Here is a 19,832-nt window from a genome sequence, read left to right as displayed (position 1 = left end):
TCTCTAAAGGGTGATTTCCTACATAAATTGCCATAGACTCCAGAATCCATTTCGGAACAGTTTTGATGGGGTTGGCATTGCAGGAGTGTAGCACGACCAGAGTCTGACCCTAGGATGTCTTTAATTGCTTCTCCACTCCTTGTGACAGGGCCTGTCACTGGATGAGGAGCTCATTTTGGTTAGACTGGCCCCCAAGCCTCTGCATCTGCTTATGTTCGCCTTAGTCCCGCCCTGGGCTTACGGGCACACTGCCATGCCCAGCTTTTGGTCCTGGGGACCTGCTCATGCCTTACACAATTGATGCTCTACGAACTTAGCTATCTCCTGATCCTATGAGCACGTTTCTGAAGACAAAATGCAAATGTGACATAGTTTTTCATTATTCAAAAACATTGTTCCAGAATAATGTGATATCACTGTGTGGGAACTGATCATCATTTTTAAAAATGTCAGAGAAGTTATTATGTTTTAAAAGCATTGTGCTTTGAAGATGCGATTCCCAAGAAGGATGGCCTGGCAATAGTAATTAATTAAAATGTACAAGAAATGTATTTAAATTCTGGAACCAGAATTTGCAAGATGAGTATCTCCCAGGCTTATTATTGGAAGATTTTTGGCCATATATCTCCAAAACCAGCGGATATGTATTAGGTTTAGGTTATGTTTAAGGTTTTAGGTAGTTGTTTTGACCCTCCTCTGACTTGTTCATCAAATGATTAAAATGTAAAGAATTTAGCACCCATTGGATCTGGATAGTAAATGGTTATGGTTAATTATTCTGATAAATTGAAAATTAAAGAAAAGCAAATTGCCATCCTACATTTCTATGCTTTTACTGGTTTTATTCTCACAAGTGGATCTTCTGTGGTTTTTAAGGTGTAGAAACATGACCTAGCTTCTTCAAGTGAAATTGCAGTATATATATTAGGCCCCCATTTTAGTCCATCGATAGGTATCTTATTTACATCTCCAACACATCCTTTAAAGCCTTGAATCCCTTTAAGAGCGTGCAGTATAAACATTAAAAGGGATAATTTTTTATATTTATTTGTTTTTCATTAGATATTTTCCTTATATACATTTCAAATGCTTTCCCAAAAGTTCCCTATACCCTCCCTCCGCCCTGCTCCCCTACCCACCCACTCCTGCTTCTTGGCCCTGGCATTCCCCTGTACTGGGGCATATAAAGTTTACAATATCAAGAGGCCTTGGCCGACTAGGCCATCTTCTGCGACATATGCAGCTAGAGACATGAGCTCTGGGGTTGCTGGTTAGTTTATATTGTTGTTCCACCTATAGGGTTGCAGAAACCTTCAGCTCCTTGAGTGCTTTCTCTAGATTCTCCATTAGGGGCCATGTGTTCCATCTTGTAGATGACTGTGAGCATCCACTTCTGTATTTGCCAGGCACTGGCATTGTCTCATATGAGACAGCTATAACAGGGTCCCTTCAGCAAAATCTTTCTGGCATATGCAATAGTGTTTGGTGGCTGATTATGGGATGGATCCCCGGGTATAAATGGATGTATCTGGGGGATATCCTCCTTAGGGAGGTAACCCAACCACAAAAAAGTCATTAGATATGCACTCACTGACAAGTGTATATTAGCCCAGAAACATAGAATAACCAAGATACAATTTGCAAAACACAAGAAAATCAAGAAGAGGGAAGACCAATGGGTAAATACTTCACTCCTCCTTAGAATAGGGAACAAAATACCCATGAAAGGAGTTACAGAGACAAAGTTTGGAGCTAAGAGGAAAGGATGGACTATCCAAAGAAATACTTTTAATGGATGGCTAAACATACATTTAGATACAACCTATGTCTGCACTCTGTTACAAATGGTAACAAATCTCTCACCTTCAGCCCTAGCTAATGCTTGGAAGTGTAGTCTTTAGGATGGCAGGAAAACTATAAAAAGTGAAAAATGTACCTATTAGAGATGCCTAAGAATAGCTGTGCTATCAAATTCAGAAAATATTTATTCAGTAGTTAAGTTATTACATATTAACACTATCAGTTCAAAGAATAACATGCAAAGGTAGTGTCTTTTATATATGCTGTGTGTGTCCCTCCAGAATAATATGTCAAAATAAGCCTCTCATTTAGAATGGTATTAGGAGATAGTAACTGGGGATTTTACAGGGTTTATGTTGTTAGTACCTTGATCTTAGATTTCCTGTCTACAGAGCTCTGTGGAATAAATATTTCAAGTCTATTTTACACAATGTATAGTGTGTGTAGTAGCTGCCAATCCTTATACTTTCAAGTTAATAAGAATTAGAAGAAACAAAAAGAAGTTGTAAACTTTTGTGAGTGTGTGTACTGTTTCTATCTCACCATGGTCCAGTTTCTTTTTGTTAAGAGTTTGAATACTCTTGTATTAAATCTGCTCAGTATAGTGTAGTGTAGGGATGCTAGTAGATTTGATAGCACACAGTAGGTATTTAATAAAAGTGATATCCTAGCCAGTGTCTATGTAGTGTCTGTTCAGTGCTCTCTACTTCCTGTGCATTACATGTTCTTATAGTTCTCACTCTATACCTTTGCACATCATGTGGCTCAGTCCACTCTTCATGTTTGATATGTTGAGTAAAGACTGTTGAACTTGTCAGCTGTAATTGGAATTGTTAGAATGAAGGTGGGGAGGGGCCCTAAGTTCAGAGTTTCAGATGTTTTGGCAAGATGGCTTCTATTCATACCAGCCACCATGGCATGACACTCCTTTGTTGTCCTGTTGAATCAATGTATGCCTTTCATTTGGAAAGGAGAAAATGAAATGTTAGCAATTTTATGTCCAAGTGCTGACAAACACCAGAAGAATTCACTCACCAAATAACCCTGAAAGCCATCTTGTGCCCACTGGCTTTCATGGAGCACCTTTTCAGCCAATGGTCTAAAATGTGACACAGGGTGAGTTCAAGCCCTGCTTGCTGGCCAATGGGAAACATGCTAATGTTTACTTTTCGTGGGAGCTGCTGAGGAGAGATTCTGCCATAAGCCATCACTGTACAGTCGCCAATTGTCAGTCCTTGGAACCAAGTATGTTCTACTAGTGAAAATTCCTCAAGAGGGAGTTTAGTTGGGTTTGGGTAGTTTAAAAATATACTTGATCATCTCTGCTTCTGCCTGCTTTGACCAGTCACCAGGGGGATGCCTTATATAAAACCCAATGTAGTATTTCTCAGTGCTCATAAAAAGGATTAATTATGAAAGCAAACATTAAAATGTAGACAGTTTATCTCAGTTACTTGTGAATTAATTCTCAAAGCTCCAATGATAAAAATAAAAAACCTTGCCTGATTTCTATTTAGATCTGCTCTGCCTGTCACAGGAAAGTCGTCCATATGGAGGATTAACTGTTCGGAAGCTCTTTCAACATCCAAGCCCTATGTGTGGAGCAATAGAACATGATGAATGTGTTTTGTCATCTTCCTTAAGACTACAGAACACCCTTTAAAGAGAGAATATCCTCTTTGCTTTGAAAGCACAGATTAGTTATGTTCACCTCACCTGGGTGTTTTTAAATGAGTTAGTCTCACCAGAACAATAATTACTCGGAATCATTGTTCTGTATCGGGACCTTCTGCTCTGTGTTAACTGTGAACAAGATAAATATGATGACATGTTTCAATGTGTGTCGGGGCCCTGAGGGAAGCGTGGTTGGACAGAAATGAGTATTCCTCAGTCTTTGCCCTATGCAGAATCCTCAGCACTGGACAGCAGGCTTTAGTCCCCCTTGCTGCTCATGCGTATGGAGCAGGACACCCTTGAAATCACAGCTCCTGAACTCTACATTAGGTGCTGTCCTTGCGCCCCACTTTTTCACCTCAGCTCACATTGTTGAACTCTCTGTTTCCTTCCTTCAGGACTTTTTTTTTTTTTTTTGAGTTTTGGCTATATAGAAATAATCTCTAGCCTAAAAAATTTTAAGTTCTATAGCTGAGAAATAATTTTTTCTGTGTTTTTAACCAATATTTCAATGTTCTAAATATCTTTATTTTCTTGATGAAGCTTTCTGCCCTCAAAAGAATGACGTTCACCAGTGATTTGCTTGTGTTCAGCACTAAACATATATGGGATTGACCTTCCTTTGAGGAATTTACTATCTAGGTAAACACTCACATAATGGATTGACTTAGCATGTGACACATGTCATATATTCACCTAGGAATCATGTGCTCCTAACTCATAGCTTAGAAGGGAAGCTCATGAGATGGTAACTACTGTTCTCACTGTAATTACAGCTAGTGTTTATTGCCTTCCTACTACCTTCAAGCCTTGCCCTCTGGACTTGTTACTCATGACACCGCTGCACAAGAGATATTTTTATCATTTCTATTTATAGAAGAGGGAAGAGTCCCAAATATTCCCATGGATCGGACACTTCCCTAAGGGCTCATAGCAAGTAAGTGACTAAACCAGTATTTAAACTTAGACAGATGGCTTAAGGGCCCATGCCTTTTAAATGCCATCTTAGACGGAGCGGTAAGCCAGCCAAATCCCTTAGGAGCATCAGGAGCTAATTAAAGCTCTGTATAGGGAAAAACAGAACATTCTGGGCAGATGGGCCTTGGTGCACAAAGTCATCATGGCACAGAAGTGTTTGAGAAAGAAATCAAGTGTGGACTAGCGTGTGACAGAGTTGCAAGCTCGCTCAGCCTTGCCATTGCGGATAAGGGGATACTAATGTCATTTTTGTTGTTAGGCCGGTTATAAAGTGGAGTACTGGGAGTTTCTTTGTCTCCTTTTAGAAGCATTGTTTCAAAAAATATAAAATGACAAATTTTTGGATTTGCTTCTTTGGGTGCAAGCACCCAAGGAGACAGACATCTGTCTTATAGTTAGCTGTCCTTCCCACCAAAGTCTTCAGCTGAACAAGGGTTCTGAGGTAAAAAAAGCCCTTGCATCCTGACATCAGAGTTGTTTTGCCCACTTTATCTTTGGAGTGAATATTCACCACCATCACCACAGATAGACACAAACACACACACACTCACACTTGGTCACAAACACGCATACACACACATACCTCACATATATGCATATTCATACACACTCACACATGCATACATATACACTACACACCACACATATACTCACACATGCATACACACCTACCACATACCACATATATACTAACATGTGCATACACATACCACACTACACTCACACAATCACACATGCATACACATATAGTCTCACATGCGTACACACAAACATGCATATACACCGCATATATACTCACACATGTATACAAACCACACATATGCACTCCACATACTCTCCAGCCTTTTTAGCTTAAAATTAAGGATCTTAAGCTACCACAGGAAGAACTTAAGCTACTGTGAACTAAGACTAGAACAAAGGTTATAGTATGTCTAGACTTGAACTTCCCATGTTCTGGTTTTCAAAGCCCATGGGTTGAATAATTTGCCCAGGTTCATACAGCTTGTTGTGTCAACACTGAGATAAATCATGTGTCTCCTGGACACTAACCATTGTTCTATTTCTGCTTCATCTTGTCATGTGTCCTTAAATAGAAGGCTTTTTAAAAAGAACAGAAAAAGTGTTCTTTCATTTTACCCTATACAGAAGACATTGTATGGACAGTTGACATTCTCAGAACGTTGTCGCAATCCATGTTCTTGTGGAGTGAGAATCTGGGGTAAGTCAGGAGCATTGGGGAGACACCTGTGTGGCCTTCTGGGTATTCAGCATACTCTCCCACAAGGTCCTTCAGAGTTCCACACCAGTGGCCTCTGTGGGGATCTGAGAACCCCTGTCTTGTTCATCAGGCACCCACCTTTCCTTAAATATTCCTAAACTCCACAGATTCATAGTATGGCTTGGGGTGGGTAATGGTCTAGTGGCAGCACATTTCCCTGGCATGTGCAAGGCCCTGGGTACTTTCCTGAAAAGTGCTAAATACGTAAACAAAAATCAAATTCCAAATTCCACAATTTCCACTTTTGATTAGGAGTTGAACTGTCAGTGTTCTCTAAACATGGTCCAAAATATTGACTTCAGAATAAATTAGAGGGCCCACGTTTCTGCTTACTGTCCTTTTGTGTGGTGGGTGAACTCAAATTCTGCAACTTGACCACAGCCTCTAATGCTTGCTGAGAACTTGTTCGTAGCATCAAAGAGATCTTGACCCTGGCATGTTTGGTCTCACCTGATGTCACCAAGAGTATGCCCACTGAACCAGCCCTGGCAAGTTCTTGGGCATTCCTCCGTTCCTGCAGGGCAAAAGGCAAGGCCCTTCCTCTAAGCTTTTGTCCTTCTGTTATTCTGAGATGCTCAGCACTTGGGGTGGAGACACTCTCATAACTCACTCCTTCTTTCATTTTACCCTAAACCATTCATCACCAAGGCTGCTGAGGGCCTCTGGGTGATTAAATAACACCCTGTCTTTGCTGCCATGTTGCCTGGGTTTTCTTCTTCTTTACAGAGTGTTGATCAGAACCCTTGTATTTTATGAGTTGTTTCTTCTCCCCAGTATAATATAGCCCTCCTGAGGACACACAGATTTTTACCTCACTTACTCACCTCTAGAGCTGAGTTCAGGACAAAGTAGTAAATTTATAGGTGAGCTAAATATGAAAGGGTTACTTTCATTGAATAATATTTGTTTATTCACTGAACAAGCATTTACTGGATATCTCACCTTAGCAAACATTGAATGGCATGCTGGGAAGTATTTCCTACCCTAGATGAGAAGTGTGATATTCTCAAGACCTACAGTTACACAGATAGATATATTTGTCCTCTGATAAATGATACCAAAGTAAGATTAATGAGGTAGTGGAGAGTTCATTTGATAGAATCAGAGAAGGCAAGCGAGGTTTCTCTGAGGAAGCACAGCTAAACTATGGTATGAAATATAACAACACCTGACCTCAAGGTTTGTATAGTTTATTATCTGTAAACTTTACTCTTAAACAGTACGCTAAAGACACAGTAGATGGCTCAGGTTGTAAAGTACTTGCCATGCCAGCATGAGGACCAGAGTTCAAGCTCGAACACCCACCCCTGTCAAAAACCATGCATGGTTGCACACACTTATAATCCTTGTGCTGAGGAGGTAGGCACAAGGAGATCCTTGGGCCTAATTAATTGTCTAGCATGGCCCAATCAGTGTGCTCCAAGTCCCAGTGAGAGATTTGTTTCAGTAATAATGATAGTAATGATTCCTTTTTTAATTTTTTTATTACGTATTTTCCTCAATTACATTTGCAATGATATCCCAAAAGTCCCCCATACCCTCCCCCCCCCACTCCCCTACCCACCCATTCCCACTTTTTGGCCCTGGCGTTCCCCTGTACTGGGGCATATAAAGTTTGCTTGTCCAATGGGCCTCTCTTTCCAGTGATGGCCAACTAGGCCATCTTTTGATACATATGCAGCTAGAGTCAAGAGCTCCGGGGTACTGGTTAGTTCATAATGTTGTTGCACCTACAGGGTTGCAGATCTCTTTAGCTCCTTTGGATACTTTCTCTAGCTCCTCCATTGGGGGCCCTGTGATCCATCCAATAGGTGACTGTGAGCATCCACTTCTGTGTTTGCTAGGCCCCGGCCTAGTCTCACAAGAGACAGCTATATCTGGGTCCTTTCAGCAAAATCTTGCTAGTGTATGCAATGGTGTCAGCGTTTGGAAGCTGATTATAGGATGGATACCTGGATATGGCAGTCTCAAGATGGTCCATCCTTTTGTCTCAGCTCCAAACTTTGTCTCTGTAACTCCTTCCATGGGTGATTGTTTCCAATTCTAAGAAGGGGCAAAGTGTCCACACTTTGGTCTTCGTTCTTCAGTTTCATGTGTTTTACAATTTGTCTCTTATATCTTGGGTATACTAAGTTTCTGAGCTAATATCCACTTATCAGTGACTACATATCATTTGAGTTCTTTTGTGATTGTGTTACCTCACTCAGGATGATGCCCTCCAGGTCCAACCATTTGCCTAGGATTTTCATAAATTCATTCTTTTTAATAGCTAAGTAAATGTACCACATTTTTTGTATCTATTCCTCTGTTAAGGGGCATCTGGGTTCTTTCCAGCTTCTGGCTATTATAATTAAGGCTGCTATGAACATAGTGGAGCATGTGTCCTTCTTACCGGTTGGGACATCTTCTGGATATATGCCTAGGAAAGGTATTGCGGGATCCTCTGGTAGTACTATGTCCTTTTTTCTGAGGAACTGCCAGACTGATTTCCAGAGTGGTTGTACAAGCTTGGAATCCCACCAACAATGAAGGAGTGTTCCTCTTTCTCCACATCCTCGCCAGCTTCTGCTGTCACCTGAATTTTTGATCTTAGCCATTCTGACTGGTGTGAGATGGAATCTCAGGTTGTTTTGATTTGCATTTCTCTGATGATTAAGGATGTTGAGCATTTTTTCAGGTGCTTCTCAGCCATTTGGTATTCCTCAGGTAAGAATTCTTTGTTTAGCTCTGAGCCCCATTTTTTAATGGGGTTATTTCATTTTCTGGAGTCCACCTTCTTGAGTTCTTTATATATATTGGATATTAATCCCCTATCTGATTTAGGATAGGTAAAGATCCTTTCCCAATCTGTTGGTGGCCTTTTTCTCTTATTGACGGTGTCTTTTGCCTTGCAGAAGCTTTGCAGTTTCATGAGGTCCCATTTGTCAATTCTCGATCTTACAGCACAAGCCATTGCTGTTCTATTCACGAATTTTTCCCCTGTGCCCATATCTTCCAGGCTTTTCCCCACTTTCTCCTCTATAAGTTTCAGTGTCTCTGGTTTTATGTGGAGTTCCTTGGTCCACTTAGATTTGACCTTAGTACAAGGAGATAGGAATGGATCAATTCACATTCTTCTACATGATAAGCACCAGTTGTGCCAGCACCATTTGTTGAAAATGCTGTCTTTCTTCCACTGGATAGTTTTAGCTCCCTTGTCAAAGATCAATTGACCATAGGTGTGTGGGTTCATTTCTGGGTCTTCAATTCTATTCCATTGCTCTACTTGTCTGTCACTATACCAGTACCATGCAGTTTTTATCACAATTGCTCTGTAGTAAAGCTTTAGGTCAGGCATGGTGATTCCACCAGAGGTTCTTTTATCCTTGAGAAGAGTTTTTGCTATCCTAGGTTTTTTGTTATTCCAGATGAATTTGAAGATTGCTCTTTCTAATTCATTGAAGATTGGAGTTGGAATTTTGATGGGGATTGCATTGAATCTGTAGATTGCTTTTGGCAAGATAGCCATTTTTACAACATTGATCCTGCCAATCCATGAGCATGGGAGATCTTTCCATCTTCTGAGATCTTCTTCAATTTTTTTCCTCAGAGACTTGAAGTTCTTATCATACAGATCTTTCACTTCCTTAGTTAGAGTCACGCCAAGATATTTTATATTATTTGTGACTATTGAGAAGGGTGTTGTTTCCCTAATTTCTTTCTCAGCCTGTTTATTCTTTGTGTAGAGAAAGGCCATTGACTTGTTTCAGTTAATTTTATATCCAGCTCCTTCACCAAAGCTGTTTAGGAGTTCTCTGGTGGAATTTTTAGGGTCACTTATATATACTATCATATCATCTGCAAAAAGTGATATTTTGACTTCATCTTTTCCAATTTGTATCCCCTTGATCTCCTTTTGTTGTTGAATTGCTCTGGCTAGAACTTCAAGTACTATGTAAGGAGAAAGTGGGCAGCCTTGTCTAGTCCCTGATTTTAGTGGGATTGCTTCCAGCTTCTCTCCATTTACATTGATGTTGGCTACTGGTTTGCTGTAGATTGCTTTTATCAAGTTTAGGTATGGGCCTTGAATTCCTTATCTTTCCAGGACTTTTATCATGAATGGGTGTTGGATTTTGTCAAATGCTTTCTCTGCATCTAACGAGATGATCATGTGGTTTTTTTGTCTTTGAGTTTGTTTATGTAATGGATTACATTGATGGATTTCCATATATTCATCCCTGCATCCCTGGAAGAAAACCTACTTGGTCAGGATGGATGATTGCTTTAATGTGTTCTTGGATTCAGTTAGCGAGAATTTTATTGAGTATTTTTACATGGATATTCATAAGGGAAGTTGGTCTGAAGTTCTCTATCTTTGTTGGATCTTTCTGTGGTTTAGGTTCAGAGTAATTGTGGCTTCATAGAATGAGTTGGGTAGAGTACCTCCTACTTCTATTTTGTGGAATAGTTTGTGCAGAACTGGTATTAGATCTTTGAAGGTCTGATAGAACTCTGCACTAAACCCATCTGGTCTTGGGCTTTTTTTGGCTGGGAGACTATTAATGACTGCTTCTATTTCTTTAGGGGATATGGGACTGTTTAGATCGTTAACTTGATCCTGATTTAACTTTGGTACCTGGAATCTGTCTAGAAATTTGTCCATTTCGTCCAGGTTTTCCAGTTTTGTTGAGTATAGCCTTTTGTAGAAGGATCTGATGGTGTTTTCGTTTTCTTCAGGATGTATTGTTATGTTTCCCTTTACATTTCTGATTTTGTTAATTAGGATGCTGTCCCTGTGCCCTCTAGTGAGTCTAGCTAAGGGTTTATCTATCTTGTTGATTTTCTCAAAGAACCAACTTCTAGTTTGGTTAATTCTTTGAATAGTTCTTATTGTTTCAACTTGGTTGATTTCGCCCCTGTGTTTGATTATTTCCTGCCGTCTACTCTCGGGTGAATTTTCTTCCTTTTTTTCAAGAGCATTTAGATGTGTTGTCAAGCTGCTAGTGTGTGCTCTCTCTAGTTTCTTTTTGGAGGCACTCAGAGCTATGAGTTTCCCTCTTAGAAATGCCTTCATTGCGTCCCATAGGTTTTGGTATGTTGTGGCTTCATTTTCATTAAACTCTAAAAAGTCTTTAATTTCTTTTTTTGTTCCTTCCTTGACCAAGGTATCATTGAGAAGAGTGTTGTTCAGTTTCCACGTGAATGTTGGCTTTCTATTAACGTTGTTATTGAAGATCAGCCTTAGTCCATGGTGATCTGATAGGATGCATGGGAAAATTTCAATATTTTTGTATCTGTTGAGGCCTGTTTTGTGACCAATTATATGGTCAATTTTGGAGAAGGTCCCGTGAGGTGCTGAGAAAGTGTATCCTTTTGTTTTAGGATAAAATGTTCTGTAGATATCTGTCAGATCCATTTGTTTCATAACTTCCGTTAGTTTCACTGTGTCCCTGTTTAATGTCTGTTTCCAAGATCTGTCCATTGATTAAGGTGTTGTGTTGAAGTCTCCCACTATTATTGTGTGAGGTGCAATGTGTGCTTTGAGCTTTACTAAAGTGTCTTTAATGAATGTGGCTGCCCTTGCATTTGGAGCATAGATATCCAGAATTGAGAGTTCCTCTTGGAGGATTTTACCTTTGATGAGTATGAAGTGTCCCTCCTTGTCTTTTTATGATAACTTTGGGTTGGAAGTCGATTTTATTTGATATTAGAATGGCTACTCCAGCTTGTTTCTTCAGACCATTTGCTTGGAAAATTGTTTTCCAGCCTTTCACTCTGAGGTAGTGTCTGTCTTTTTCCCTGAGATGGATTTCCTGTAAGCAGCAGAATGTTGGGTCCTGTTTGTGTAGCCAGTCTGTTAGTCTATGTCTTTTTATTGGGGAATTGAATCCACTGACATTAAGAGATATTAAGGAAAAGTGATTGTTGCTTCCTATTATTTTTGTTGTTAGAGTTGGCATTCTGTTCTTGTTCCTGTCTTCTTTTTGGTTTGTTGAGGGATTACTTTCTTGCTTTTTCTAGTGCATGATTTCTGCCCTCATATTGGTTTTTTTTTTTTTTTTCTGTTATTATCCTTTGAATGGCTGGATTCATGGAAAGATAATGTGTGAATTTGGTTTTGTCGTGGAATACTTTGGTTTCTCCATCTATGGTAATTGAGAGTTTGGCCAGGTATAGTAGCCTGGGCTGGCATTTGTGTTCTCTTAGTGTCTGTATAACATCTGTCCAGGCTCTTCTGGCTTTCATAGTCTCTGGTGAAAAATCTGGTGTAATTCTGATAGGCTTGCCTTTGTATGTTACTTGACCTTTTTCCCTTACTGCTTTTAGTATTCTATCTTTATTTAGTGCATTTGTTGTTCTGATTATTATGTGTCGGGAGGAATTTCTTTTCTGGTCCAGTCTATTTGGAGTTCTCTAGGCTTCTTGTATGTTCATGGGCATGTCATTTTTAGGTTTGGGACGTTTTCTTCTATAATTTTGTTGAAGATATTTGCTGACCCTTTAAGTTGAAAATCTTCATTCTCATCAACTCCTATTATCTGTAGGTTTGGTCTTCTCATTGTGTCTTGGATTTCCTGGATGTTTTGAGTTAGGATCTTTTTGCGTTTTGCATTTTCTTTGATTGTTGTGCTGATGTTCTCTATGGAATCTTCTGCACCTGAGATTCTCTCTTCCATGTCTTGTATTATGTTGCTGATGCTCACATCTATGGTTCCAGATTTCTTTCCTAGGGTTTCTATCTCCGGTGTTGCCTCACTTTGGGTTTTCTTTATTGTGTCTACTTCCCTTTTTATGTCTTGGATGGTTTTATTCAATTCCATCACCTGTTTGGTCGTGTTTTCCTGCAATTCTTTAAGGAATTTTTGTGTTTCCTCTTTAAGGTCTTCTACCTGTTTAGCTGTGTTCTCCTGTATTTCTTTAAGTAAGTTATTAACGTTCTTCTTGATGTCCTCTACCATCATCATGAGATATGCTTTTAAATCCGGGTCTTGCTTTTTGGGTGTGTTGGGGTGCCCAGGAGTAGTTGGGGTGGGAGTGCTGCGTTATGATGATGGTGAGTGGTCTTGATTTCTGTTAGTAGGATTCTTACGTTTGCCTTTCGCCATCTGGTAATCTCTGAAGCTAGTTGTTATAGTTGTCTCTGGTTAGAGCTTGTTCCTCAGGTGACTCTGTTAGCCTCTATCAGCAGACTTGGCAGACTAGCTCTCTCCTTAGCTTCAGTGGTCAGAGTATTCTCTGCAGGCAAGCTCTCTTCTTGCACAGAAGGTGCCCAGATATCTGGTGTTCGAACCTGCCTCCTGGCAGAGGTTGTGTTCCACTCACCAGAGGTCTTAGTATCCCGTGGGGGATCCTGTGTGGGTCCTTGTGGGTTTTTCGGAGACTCCACGGGCAAGGCACCCCAGTGCTGGAGTCTAGTAATAACTCCTAAAGAACAGTATTATAAGTATGTCACTGGCCCCCAAGTGTACACATAAGCATCTTAAACATACCTGCATGTACACTCACAGAAATGGGAAAAATGTTCACTAGGATTTCACTGGAAGTAATGGTATACATGCTAAAGTTGCTAGGGGTAGACTGCTCACACAAAAATACCAGTCAGTTTACTCTTTCAACATACAAAGAATATAAATTGGATCAAAGACTGCATCTACTTTATATATTGATGAAAGGCTTGACATGTGACAAAGCACATGTAACAAGCTTTTTGTGTCAGATGATAAGCATATACATGGTTTCTATACCTTCCTTGCTTTCTATATGCATGTAAATACTCATTTTATTCCAACATGAGGGTAGTTTTATGAATCTTTATGCTTTCCCATAACAATGTCATAAGTCAAAACATGTTTAAAATATATTGGTAGTACATCAGAGAGGCACAGAGCAGGATGGAAGATGAAGCTGTTCTGTGGCCTTCAGATGCGGTGTGATGATATGCATAGCTTTTGAGGTGGTGGAAGTTAGACATCTACTTAATTGATAGATTTCAAAGGTTTTATTTGTTAGCTGAAGGATGCTGATTCTGATATAGAGGTGGGCAAGTAGGGTAACTCAAGCCCTAGACAAGGTGCATGTGAAATATCATAGAATTACTTTTATCTAAGATTCAAATAATCAAGGATACAGTTTGGCCTCACAGATTAAAGATAAAGATAGCATGACAGAAACAAATGTAGATATTTTTAAAGAATTGCATTGGCCCTATACTCCCCCATATTTACAGTTTTAGTGCTCTATTAATTATCTCACTTATATTCACATGGTTAGAGATTGGACTCTGGGAAGGGTCACCACTGGATTGACCTTTATGTTTATTAGCAAAAAACTAAACACCGTTAATCCACTTCTAAATCTCAGCTAATTATACTATAGGACAATTTAGATATTAATGCAATCAAGAAACATCAGTCCTTAAGGTATAAACTATAAATGTTATTTTAGAAACTGTTGTCTTTTGTATAATTTTAATATGAAGAATTAACCCAAATAGTTATGCATCTACAACAAGAGTAAATGGATTTAAAGTTTAATTTAAAAACTAGATGTTTTCACTCAGATTCAAATTATACTGAATATATATATATATATATATATATATATATATATATATATATATATATGATAAACACCTCCCCTCTCTGTACACACACACTTGAAACTTGCTAATATGAAAACTAGTTTGTTAGAGTAGGAGTTTTAAGATAAGCAATCATAGCAACACGCTAAATTGAAAGCACATATTATCATGTTCATTTGTAACTTCATTAAAACAAGTTTGTTATTATGTTATCATAAAGAAAAATACTAAGATATTATATATTGTGAACAATGTTCTTTAAATCTAATTATAAAAGTACTTAATAAATATAAAATGTGACAGAAACGTTCAGTTTCTCGAGGTATGTGAATGCCAGTGGCTTTGAAGATTAGGGTCATCTGCCATTGTCAACGTCCCCATGAATATGTTCTCAGATGATGTGACAAAATTTATCATCTCACGTTCCTTAGCTCAGCAGTGATATGGTCCTAATCTTTTAATCAATGTGGAGTTTTTGATGTGATATCTGGTTTTCTCTGTCATTTAAAAACTCTGTATGTTCTGAGGTCATAATCACTCGTTCTAGAATAAATTATCTCATGCTCTGAGGGGTGGGGAGGGAGAGAGAGAGAGAGACAGAGCTCATTTGATGAAAAAGTGTTCACCAAATAAAGAGGTGAGTACAGTATTTTTAGAATGTAGGTGTCATTCTTTTATATTTTTAAATAATGTCTATATAATGGTAAGTGCATTTCTAAAGACAGCTAGATTCTACATTGTACTTTTTTTTTTTAGTAATGAATTGAGTTTATTTAAGGCAAGGGGGGAGTTAAGAGGGTAGTAGAGGCAGGGAAAGGCAGAGAGAGGGAGAGAGTAAAGAAGTAGAGGCCGGCCATGACCATGTGGAGGGGAGGGGAAGGGTACGGGGAGGGGGAGCAAGAGAGAGAGGCAAGAGCTACATGGTACTGTTTGATTAGTCATTGTTTGCTATAATTACTGGTCATCGTCCAGCACTTCTCTGCTATGTGGAAGTTAGTAGGGTTGGTAATACTTAAAGTCAGCACACACACACACACACATATATATGTATGTATGTTTTTTGGAAAGTACTTGACTAATTACACTTATATCCACTCTTACAGCTGCTGGTGGTGAGTCTAGGATAATAAACTGCCATGATTTATCTCTATTTTCAAAATAAAAGACTGGCTTAGAAGGATAGGCCGAAGTGGCATTCCCCAAACCACAAAGTACATGTGACATTCCTGCTACATTGCGTCCTCTCTCAGTAAGGGCTGGTGACGTCAGCCCCCTCCCCAGTGTTCAGTTCCCCTCCCTCCTGAGTACATTGTAGTTTCAATGTTAAGAAATATGATTATTTGCATGGAACAGATTGCAGGCATCCCTTGTCAGGGAGCTGTAAATGCTCACCATATTGTTCAGCACACAGAGAAAGCTATAGGCAATCCACATTTGTTTTCACATGCTCGTCATAGAAGGGAGTGGCAAGGACAATGTTTACAGAGTCCATCTGGAGTGTTGCCAGCAGAGAGACATATGTCTGTACCCTGTCTTCTTACCGTTCACTTCATTCTTACTGTCTTCTCATCAAGAAAAATAAAACCCTTCAAACCACTTAGTTGGAAAGAACTCTGTGTTTTTGTAAGCTAATAAAAAAGGTAATAGGGTGATTTTATTTTGTAATCTGAAATGAGAGATGTGTGTTAGAGATAGTATCTTCTCTTTTTAAAACAATTATTCGTTCCTTTAGAATTCCAAGTATGTATGTATACAGTGGATTTTGATTACTGCATATCCCTTGCTCCATTTTCTTTGATAACTTCTTCTGTTGGTTCCTCTCTCAACTTCAGGTCATCTTCCGGGTCTTTGTTGTTTGTTTGCTCTATAACTCACTGAATATAATATTCCCAATGTGTGGCAGAGAACCATCTCGGGGTAACACTCCTGTAGAAAACTGACTCTCCCTCCATCACTGCATCAATTACCAATAGTTCCTTAGCTAGGGGATGGGCTATCATGAGCCTCTCCCATATATCTTCTGGAATGTTGCCTGGTCTTATCTGATGTGGGACTTATGTGGCATCCATAGCTGTTGTTAAGTTCATAGGCCTTGTCATGTCCCGAAGACACAAGTTCACAGCGCTCCTCCCCATCCTTTAACCATAATAACCTGTACATTTCCCTCCTCTACAATATTCTCTGAGCCTTGGGCAAAGGAAGTGTAAGGCCAATGCCCCATTTAGAGCTAAGCAATCTCCAGTCAGCCTTTCTCCTTGACTGATTGTGGGTCTCTGTATTCACCGCAGCTCACTACAAAAAGGAACTTCTCTGATGAGGTGTGTGAGCTCTACTAATCTGTGTGTCTACGATCAAGTATCCAGGGGGCAGCTTAGTGCTATGATCATTTAACACAATAACAGTTGTAGTTTCTCCTTAGGGCCCAGCCCTCCCCAGTCACTAGTTCTTGGCCAGTTTTATAGTGGCAAATGTAATACAGAGACTTTGGCATTTGGAAGAGCCGACACAGCTTTCTTCATTGGGCTTCATGCTTGCAACACATCATTAGCAGCACCAGGGTTTGCAGGCCTGGTCTCCGTGTATAAATGGAGGATTCTCTTCGTTTTGGAGGAACCAACACTGCTTTCTTCATTAGGCCTCATGAAGGCTACACAGCAGCAACACGAGGCTTTGCAGGCCTGTTCTCTGCTACTGTTCGGGTTGGTTCCAGGGAGTGTTAGACAGTTTGGATAAAAACAGGCCCTTTGAATGCCAATCCAGCTGTGCTGGATGGAGGCCCCGTCAGTGGAAGGCGTACAGTTCGCCCTTTATGTGATCTCACCCGTCCTTCCCGAGGACCGTGTTTACTCAGGTCTTTTCACCACTGCTCAGTCATTTGTCAGGAAAGTTTAGCAGTAGGTTTCTTTCCAAATGAAATAGAATTGCATTTTTGAACCCAAATACGTTGCTTCATAACCTTGTTTATTTAACATGTATGGTGTGCCAGAAATGTACACAAAGTCTTAAAAATATAGACATTTTTCTCTGTATCAACTGGACCTCAAAACAGATGTGATTTCAATACCAGTCTGAGAAAATTCTATTTGTTCTATGTTATCTATTAATGAAACCAAACATGTGTCTTTTTATAAAGAGAAGCATGTACAGCCTATGGTCAAGTTTGTCCTGTAAGTTTTCTCCACAGGAGACAGGCTCTAAGATTTGTAATGCATTCCTCCCTTTAATTCCTAATTGATGCCTCTTATGCTGTCATATGATATTATTCAATTTCCTTCTGGTCTGAAACAAAGGAAGATCTAAGAGAACAGTTCTGTAGGCCAGTTCAAGCTGCTGGGCTCCATACAAGTCAGATGTGTTGAAACACTGGAAGAGTAAAGCTGGCAGCTTGTGCTTTGCCTTTGTTGACAGACATGTGGACCCAACTGTAAGCCGGCAAGCCACAGGGCTCACAGGCAGGATTTCTAAATCGCAGTTACCTCTATCACTTGCTTATACTCTCGGGAGAAAATAAAACAAATGACAGACTTTTGTTGGGCGTTTAATAAAGATACATATGTTCCTTTGAATGTTGAAAGCATCATAACTGTGATGGCCTTTGTTCCGTCAACATTTATTTGAAAAAACTCTTGTGAGGCAATGTCTGTGCTCTACTTCCACACATTCTGATATCCTGACTCTTTGTCTGTGGGGGTGTGTCCATTTGTCTTTCTGACACTGCTGTGCATATGTACATATATTTAGATACACGTGGTCCTGAGCATAAACTCCCAGGTCCTAGCAAGATGAAATTCATGATTTCTTCTTAAAGCTCCTCTAACAAAAACAGTCTCATCAAGACCATATCTTCAGCGCTTGACTGAAAAGTGTTGATGGCTGGGATGTGGTTGGTAATAAAGGCAGCCATGGTTACAGTTTCCGGACGTTCTCCATGCCTTGTTCGCTTATTGTTATATCAATGTGGAGGTGTTTGGTTTGCTTTGGTTTGGTTGGTTGGTTGGTTTGGGCAGTGAGAACATTGCCATTTTCTGCATACAGGCTGTTGGAATATGCTACTAGTTTTGCTATCATGTGATTATCGGTAGTTGCTTTTCCTCCCTGGCCCTTCGTGTCCTCGTCTGTGTAATATATTCGAAGTGTTCTGTCTATAATGCATGTGACGGTGTGATGAGTATGGAGCAGATAAGTTGGGATTGAATTTACAGGTAAATGATATTTTTTGGTTTAGTCTTTCATTATGCTTCTAAAGAGGGTTGGAATTAAGCAACACCTCTAGGCCCTAAGAGTACAGCTCTCTTAGCGTCTGCAGGGAAGTAGAGATACGTATGATGGACTCCTTGTTTATCTCAGCATCGTGCATTCTGTTGTTCAAAACATACCGTAATGGTTGTTCCCAAATAGTCCGTTTCAGAAGAGAACTACCTTCCGTTCTGAGATGGACTCACTTGGTGCTCCAGCATAGCTTTGAGTTTACGATCCTCTTCCCTCTCCTTCCCAACTGCTGAGGTTACAGGATATGCCACCATGTTCTCTGAACATCTGATATGTTTTAAAGAATTGAATTAACCATGTCATTAGCTACTACTATATATGAAATACACTTGAAAATTTCGTCTGTAGATTATTGATGAGAACTTTTCCATACCCTTTAAACTATTGGGCAACATTCACACACACACACACACACACACACACACACACACACACACACACACACACCTACAACATGGTTTGCCCAAGTCTACATGTAGAACTTTTAAAGTCTAATATGTTTCTTTCTACATGTAGAACTTTTAAAGTCTAATGTTTCTTATTAGAGACTTTGCCTGCCTATCAGCACTATTAGTGAAGGATGGAAGTCAGTCTGAATGGTGTGTAGTAGATGATCCAGTTGCATAATTCTAACCCAGGGAGGGTTTCAATTGGAAAAAGCAAAATTCAAGCAAGGTTTTATACCAAAGTGATCATTTTTAGCTTACACAGGAGAGAGAGAGAGAGAGAGAGAGAGAGAGAGAGAGAGAGAGAGAGAGAGAGAGACTGAAAGCAGATAATCACCTCTGAAATACCACCTAAAGGTGAGATCTTAGGAGACCCTCAGGTCCTGTGGCCTGGCCTAATTGCCTTCATGAGTTCTACTGTCACAAGTACCCTGGAAGTCAGTATTTGTTTGTGGTATTTTCTTTAGAGTAGGTGAAATTCACTTGTTTCTTTACATAGTTTTTTTTTTTAACATCTTTTGCATATACATTGTTCTCACTACCCTCCCTGGGAATTAAGAAGTCCTTCCAAAGGAATGGAAGGAGGAAAGCAAAGGAGGGAGGGAGTGAGGAAGTGAAGGAGGAAGGGGCTGTCACCTCTGTCTTACACATATCTAGATCATATTCACTGTATACTGTATGTTACATGTTCACTGTGAATGGAATGAATAGAATATAAGGATGAAGAGGAAAACCTGTGAACAAGACATTTGTTATTGAAAAAAATGTATTAGTAATATGTCAGTGGGATATAGAGCATATAAAGTAGCATAGGCTGAAGTTAGCT

The 19,832-nt window shown here is 39.7% G+C and overlaps 1 protein-coding gene across 8 annotated transcripts in view; it reads left to right on the top strand.

The window, feature by feature from the left end:
* The window catches only part of Cep128 (centrosomal protein 128), a 385,966-nt gene that overhangs the window by 339,483 nt on the left and 26,651 nt on the right, over window positions 1-19,832 (top strand). The gene's annotated exons all lie outside the window — the stretch shown is intronic.

Source organism: Mus musculus, chromosome 12 (genome assembly GCF_000001635.26).
Source record: "Mus musculus strain C57BL/6J chromosome 12, GRCm38.p6 C57BL/6J".
In the NCBI taxonomy this organism is placed as follows: domain Eukaryota; kingdom Metazoa; phylum Chordata; class Mammalia; order Rodentia; family Muridae; genus Mus; species Mus musculus.
This window is presented reverse-complemented; position numbering and strand designations above follow the sequence as displayed.